Source organism: Crocodylus porosus, unplaced genomic scaffold (assembly GCF_001723895.1).
Source record: "Crocodylus porosus isolate Cpor-Errol unplaced genomic scaffold, CroPor_comp1, whole genome shotgun sequence".
NCBI lineage: Eukaryota > Metazoa > Chordata > Crocodylia > Crocodylidae > Crocodylus > Crocodylus porosus.
This window is the reverse complement of record NW_017728947.1, coordinates 81247923-81255831: the sequence shown is the minus strand read 5'-3', so window position 1 is coordinate 81255831 and position 7909 is coordinate 81247923.

Here is a 7909-nt window from a genome sequence, read left to right as displayed (position 1 = left end):
GAAAGTCTGTTCACCAGGGCCCCCCTTCAAGTCACCAGGAACAATGGCCACAAGCTGAGGGAGGACAGATTTAGGTTGGATATTAGGAAGAACTACTTCACTGTAAGGGTGGCCAGAGCCTGGAATAGGCTTCCCAGAGAGGTGGTGCTCTCCCCTTCCCTGGAACTCTTCAAGAGGAGACTGGATAGGCACCTGGCTGGGGTCTTATGACCCCTGCCACCCCTAGTCCTCCTTCCTGCCTATTGCAGGGGGGCGGACTAGATGATCTGTCTATGTCCCTTCTGACTCATTGATTCTATGATATATGTTTTTCATTTGTTTCTGTAAGGAAAGTCTTTGGCATCTCTGTTCAGGACAGGGTTCTGGGCTATAAATCTCAAAGTGGAGAGACCTGCTTACCTATTTCCCAGCAGTAATGAACCTGAGCCCTGGAAAGGGTTGGGTTTCAAAATATACCCTTGTCCTCAGCATTTTCTTCTACAGCTTAAAAGCTAACCTTCTACAAATTAAACTGAAGGACTAGCTCCCAGGATGTAGAGCTGTTACAGGATCATAACCTTTGAGGTCTTGGCACAGACACACAACCGCTTATGGTAATTATTATTTGTATTACACTATCACCCAGAGGCTTCAGACAAGTATCCAAGTCCCATTGTGCTAAGTACTATACAAACAGAATAAATCAGTTTCAGTCCTGCACAGCTAGACTGTCTAAATAGAATATAACAACAAGAATAAGCAAAGGAAAGCATGAACTTAGCAATATACACATGGTTGAACTTTGACTCAGTGTAGGTTAGGACCAAAAAAATTCATGCCAGTCTGGATCCGGGGTTGCTTCACAGGATCTGGAGCCTCCTGGTAAGCTTGTAGCCCTGTGAGTTTTCTGTGGTTCCAGATGTTACAGTGCAGGTTTCACAGAGAGATAATTGAACTCATCACCCTGATGTACTGAAGTGTTGGTACTTTCCAGCACAATCTGTGATACTATGTTGAAGTGTAGAGCCAGGTCTATTGTTTGGTTTATGCTGTTCCTTGTCACTGCTATTGCTAAGGTTAATTGTATTCCCTGTGCTGATGCACAGTACTATCGCTATATAAAACTCATTCTGAAAATTGTTTTTTAACCATCAAAATGTCCAAACACCAAAGCAGCAACCTTACTGGAATATAAATAGACATCTGCTGAAGCCCACCCATGGAATAGAGGATCCAGAGTGAAGAAAGAAACCCCATACCCTTCCAGATCAGTTCATTCTAGCATCTTTTTATTATTGTCTAGAGTCCAAAGGAGACAAAAGAAAACACTGAATTGTCCAAACTGGAGTTTCCTCCATTACCCACCATATGAAAGACTCAGAAGAGTGAAAGGCCAGTTGAGAAGGATATACATTGCATAGCTTTCATTTGTATTATCTGTGCAACATGGGCAAGGCTGCAAGATTCATGTCTCCCAAACTCTTGAACCTTTAATACTCTGTGAATGAATCAGAAGATATATCTGTATTTTTTAAGTGATCTCAAGATTGCCACCAAGAAATAGGCCCCATCCACTCACTTCACTTTCACATGCTTCTGACCATAGAGTTTTGTGGTTACCAGTAAAGTGATGGCAGATAGGCCCGGCACCACATTCGGAAGCATGCTCAAGATTGAGAGCTGGAGTGTCCCTGACCTTATTCTAAAAAGTGAAAACAACATTTTTCTGCAAGTAGCACATGTGGATTGGGAGTGAGTGGCTGAGTCTTTTTTCTTCCCAGTGAATCTGGGATGAAACCAAAAAAGTTTCAGACCTACACAGACACATGGTGCTGTTTACTCCCAGGGTAAGACTATGCATGCCAAAAGGAGAGAGAGGGAGGGAAAGAATCTAAAGGAACTCATTCTGCACCACCTTAAGTGATATAATAGCTGTGCCCTTTGCTTTAGGAGTCTCTGAAAGGCAGTGTACCTCACTAAAACATATCAAGCATGTCTACATGTGTACTTTAATGTGCATTAGCCTATTTTAATGTGCATTAAAGCAACATTAAAAAAAAATGGGTGCCTGTGCATGAGCACAGAGGCTGCTCTAATGTGCTGTAATTACAGTACATTGAAGCAGACTGAAGCATAGTAATTACCATGCTCCAGCAAGCCTCCTGTGTTTCATGTATCAGCATTCCCACACTTCAAAATGGTGGTAGAGGCACTTTAATTCAACCACCCTGCTGCCATTTTGAAGCATGGGGATGCTGATACACAAGATGCTTCAGCACTTCAATTAGAATGGCTCTTGGAGCTGCTATGTAAAGTGCCACCCCCCACCCCTGATCCCAGAGCACATGTAAAAGCGTCCCATGAGTATAGGTGGAGGAAGAAAATACTATTTAGGGGGATGAATAAAACTTAAACTTAAAAGATACTTCTACACATACAGATACACACATGCAGACACACAGAGACAGACACACATACACCCTGCCCACCAGGTAAGTATGTAGTGGCGAAGGGACACAGGGGGGGCAAACGGAGACCCCCACAATGAGGGAGGGAGTGGGACAGAGGCACGGGCACAGGCTGGGGTGAATGGGCCGCAGAACAGGTTGTAGGAGGGTCAAAGCCTGGGTGGCTCATCCAGGGCTGCAGGGGTTCCTGCTGCTGTGCATACCCCTGGGGCAGGCATGGTGGGTATGTGCCCCCCAGATCTGTGCATGGGGAAGAAGCAGCCTGCCCACTGTGGGATGGGGCTCTGCACCCTGCTGTTAGTGCCCTGGCAGCCACACATTGCCAGGCAACCAGTGCACAGGAAGTACATGGCATCATGGAGATGAGATACCAAGGCATAAGCAGCAGGACACAGAGCCCCAGCCTGCAGCAGACAGCCCACCTCCACCCCACACACAGATTGGGGGGGGGGGGCACATGCTACTTGTACCTGCCCCAGGGGTGTGCACCATGGCAAGAGCCCCCTGCGCCCCTGGACAAGCCACCCAGGCTCTGACCCTCCGACGACTTGTCCCGGGGCCCCATTCACCTCAGCCTGTGCCCCTCCCTCTGCCCCACTCCCACCCTCACCACAGGAGCCTCCGTCTGGCCCCCCACATCCCTCCCCTTCTCCACACTCCTTCTCCCCTATACATTTACCTGCTGAGCACTGCTCCACACTCAGCCAGGCCAAGCTGAGTTTCCAGTCTCCTGCAGGCTCCAGCTGCTCATCTGTTTCTGTGCATATCCCTCCCCTCCTGCTGCAGCCGCCTGGAGCTGGCATCCAGACTGCCCTGTGGTACTCTGTGCTGCCACCATTGTGCTAAGTTTGCCCTGTTAGCCCCAGCCTTCCACCACCTATGCCCATAAGCTTTTGCTAATGTGCATTAAAATAAGATAATGCACCTTTTTCTCGTACCTCACAATGGAAGTACTAAATTTAATGCACACTACCAAAAGTGCATTAATAAACATGTTGACACACCCAGTATCTCACAGAGCTGGTGCTGAGCAGTGCTGTTCTGTACTATTTTCAATACACTTCATTGTGCTGAGGAAACACAATACAGTGCTGCAGTACATTCACTATAGTAGAGATGAAAAGCTTATACGTGATCAGCTAGGGTCAGGAGAAAAACGTCTTCTATTAGCATAGCACAATTAGGTGCACTATGAAGGATTTACTCCTTTCTCTGATAAATTTATTGCTAGCAACTGCTGGAGGCAGGTTACCAGACTAAATGGACCATCAGTCTACTCTGCCATAGCAATTCATGGAGTGTGTTTTCAAAATTACTATTTAATGCTGCTCACCATTAACAAACATCTTTTATTTATATTTTAACTTCATTGCAAGGTAAAACATGATTGTAATTTAATAAAGATCTATAACCTGTTTGGGGTGCCCACAGAAGAAAAGGAAATCGGATAATTCACATCATATTGAAATCAACCTAGGCTAAAAGTAAAAAACCTTTCCCATTCCTCTGTTTTGGAATAGTTAACACCAGTCCTGAACAAATCTCTCCTTATTTAAAAGTTTGGGTTTGAGGAGCAGACCTAGATAGATGGTTTCTTTCTCAGTAAGCTATTGATTAATGGATTGTACTAAATGGTGTGACATGCCCTTTAAGTGGAATTTACAAGTAATATATGGTATGGCAACTGCATTATTAATGATTTTGATACCTAGTATTTGTGACTTTTTATTCTAAGCTCTTATTATTTATACTACTGGGGGTGTAGGGCATATGCTGGCTCCCCCTGACTTGCTGTGCTTTGCTCTTACAATCATATGTATTCCTTGGATTGTTCTCATTATTCACATTACAGCTAGCCTGATCAGCTGACATTTTTCCTGACTGCATGCCAGGGCAAGAAGGCCACAAAAAAAAAAAAAAGGACTTTGTCTTCCAGGAGAATCACTGATGCTCTTTGGTGAATAATAGCTAGGAGAGAGTAAATTGCTGCAGAGCTTATTCTCTTCATTATTAAAAGTTGTTTATGGTACCCAGTAAAAATAAGTGGAAAGAATTATAAATGGAAACTCTCTGTACATTTTTCTACCTAATAAATCTTGGGGTTTAAATATTTTTCCTGGTTTTGGAGACTTTTTCTATGCTGCAGACATATAGGTATGTTTACAAAGAGGAAGACCTGCACACAGAAGATTGAAGTTAGAAGGGCTAAAAGGGAATTAAGCAGCAATTAACCAAGAGCATATTCGTTTAACCATGTAACCATATGGAGTTCTTTTTAAGTAGTGCTGCAGCAGGATGTCCACCCAAAGTTCATGGAAATCCTTAAACTCTCAGGAAGCATGAAGGGATGAAATTAGGAGGAGAAGGATACTGCAGAGAACATACCACTTTTTCAATCAGATTTGACCACAGAGAATGTCAGGGAGATATATGTGTGTCAGCCATATTCTTTTCAGCAAGTGAACAGACCCTGCCAGAGACTGAGATCTAAGAAGAAAAGATACATCAACAAACTGAACAATCAAACAAGAATGAATCATCAGAAGTTCATGGGAGTGCTGAAGGAGCTAAAGAATGAAGTGGCTAATTAAATATGTAGGAACAAGTCTCCATGTGGTAAAATCATTGTCACTCCAGTTTCAAAGTCAAGGAGCTTTTTATTTATCAGGTGCTTGCAAAGATTAAAACTGCATTTAATAAAAAAGCTAATATGGTCCTGAAAATTATGGACTAGTAGGCTTTCCTTCACTGCCAATTGCATTTAGTGATTTGTGTACAATTAGGTGGACATTATATGGTAGGTACTGGTGGTGGTAAAAGTCACAATTTCCACTTTGTGGGAAATTATGAAATAAGTCTCATGGAGCTGAAGGGAATCCACCCCCGCAACCTTGCCTTAGAACCTTGCTTTAGCCCCTGCAAATCTCAAGCAGCTTCAGGGTGTGGAGGGAATTTCTCCTGCTGCACATAGCATAATATTATTAAGCATGCCTAATATCAGCAGTGAAAGTTTTAGAGTCCATAGATCTATGCAGGAGAATGACTCTCCCTCTATACTGGTACCTACACCACATGCTTCTAGTTCATGATATAGGGAGCAGAGAAAGCTTAGCATAGCCAGGGTGTCACTATTGCTTCTCATTGCTAGGTGAAAAGACATCCTTTTTGTAGCAGGCTTGGGAATCCAACTCCAGTCCCATGGTAGTCTGACTTGCCTGCTAGGTTCTTTGGCCTCTCTTACATCCTGTTTCTCATCTGCCACATCTTGGTGTTAATAATGATACACTGGGGCAGCTGCCTGTAGAGGCAGAAGCAGCATCTTCCTTGGCACCATCCTTCCTGGCCAAATCCTTGGGGCTTCTGCAGCCCCAAACTCAGTCCTGCCTGTACACTTCTCTAGGGGTACTTCCCCTCTAACCAATATTTGTCCTCTCAGGCCTCAAAACTCTTGTTGGGACTTCAGCCTACGCAGCTTTGGCCCGTTCTTCTCTGGCTGAGCCCTTCAGCCCTTCACCCCAAGCTCTCTTCCTTGGACCTTGACTCTTGGGCCTCAGCCCCTCGCATCCCTGCCCAGAGCAGGTTGTGCCCTACAGAGCATCCGACTGGCACCCTGACATGTGGCCTCCACCACATCTCCTCCATATTCCTCTGGTTAAGAATAAATACAAACAATAGCAAATCTCAAAACCCAATCTTTCATTTTTGTATTGCTGCCAAGCAGCTATCCCCTTCTTAGCTTCCTGGCCTGCAACCCCCTTTCAGTAGCCCATTATGCCCAGATCTCTTTCCACTGCTGGAGCCAGACTGCTTACCTAAACCCAGAGGCTGGGTTTATATGCTCTCAGGCCCTGCCCCTTCTGGTCACATGACTCAGGTCTTTGCCAACAGGCCCAAGTGCTGCTGACTCCCTAATCTGCAGCCCTGCATTCTACTGCCTGCAGCGTGCATCCTGGGTCCTGCAGCTCAAGTTAACCAAGCTGCCCACACTTACTGCTCCTTGCAGTCAGGCTTTCTGCAAGCTGCCCTGGCTTTGCCTCCTCTCCTAGTAACAGGGATAGGGTCGCCTGTTACCATTTTCATAAATTAGAGCATAAATTAGAGAAGCCATAAGGCTATTACTGGGAACCAGTCTATCCAAGGATTAAGAAGACAGAGTTGTTTTAGATCTATTTTTACATTTTGCCCACCTCTCTAAACTTATGGCATTATAAGACTTATCAAATTATCACTGAAGCCAATGCGGTATTTTTCCCTGTTGTTTTCAGTGAAAACTGTATTAGGCTTTAACTATTAAAACCAGTTCAGGATTTACCATTTGAAAACAAGGTATCAGTTCATTCAATTAATATTAATTTTAGCCAGTTTCTATATAACTAAACATATTTTGTTTTTTCTCCTTTTTGCAATGTTTTTCTTTGGTTTTCTCCAGAAAAAGAAGAATAAAGAGGTGTGAAAAGAGGTAATTATCTGAAAGCCTAAACATATTTGTTTTATAAAAATGTCAACCAAGCATTTATTTTTGTTTCACAAAAGAATCAGAACAAATATTTAAGCAACACAGTCTGGGATTTCTTTTTATATTGTTGTGATATACCTGCCATATTTAACAAGCTATACTAATCATTGGAGGTGGAGGTGCATCCATGTGTCAGGGTGCAAACATAGATGCCATACAATTCTTTTTATGGGATATACTTATAAAATATTAGTACATCAGAAAGAGGCCAGAACCCAATCCAAGAATAAATACTGAAAAACCCAATGAAAGTACTGAACAATTCAGTTAAAATAGACACAATTCAATATTCATCAAAGTAATTCCAAGATCAGTTGTAGCATTCCAAGAATAAATATTGCTTACAAGTATTTAATTTGCTTAAAGAGAAATATTTACAACTTAAACAGCTTTCCAAAACTCATCAAAGCTACCAGGTTCCTTTTGAACTAAACTAGAGAAAAAGAGATAAATATTCCTAGATTAAGGACAAGTTATTTCAGTCATTTTCTTTCTACTTTCCATTAATAGTCTGGTCCAAAACCCATTGAAATCAACAGGAAGACTACCACATGCTTTATTTTCTCATAAACCACACAACCTTCAATAAAGAATGTGCTTTGTTCACATTATGAAAATCAGAATGTGGGGGAGGAGGGAAAGTTTTTCCAGAGTCATGGATAACTGTGGGTGCATCTACACGAGATGCATTACAGTGCAGTAGGGCTAATTGGTGGCCACATCTACATGAGACTTTGATTGAGCAGTAGGGCTGTGCAAAGCTTTGGTCCCTGATTCAATTCAGCGGAGATCTGGCCCAATTCAATGGCTGAATCTCCAAATCTGAATGAAATCAGAGGACCCTTGAATCTCTCTGAATCAAATTGGAACCCTCTGAATTGATTCAGAGAGATTCTGAAAGATTCGGCGATTCAGGCATAGATACAGCTTTAAATGTTTTTTCTAC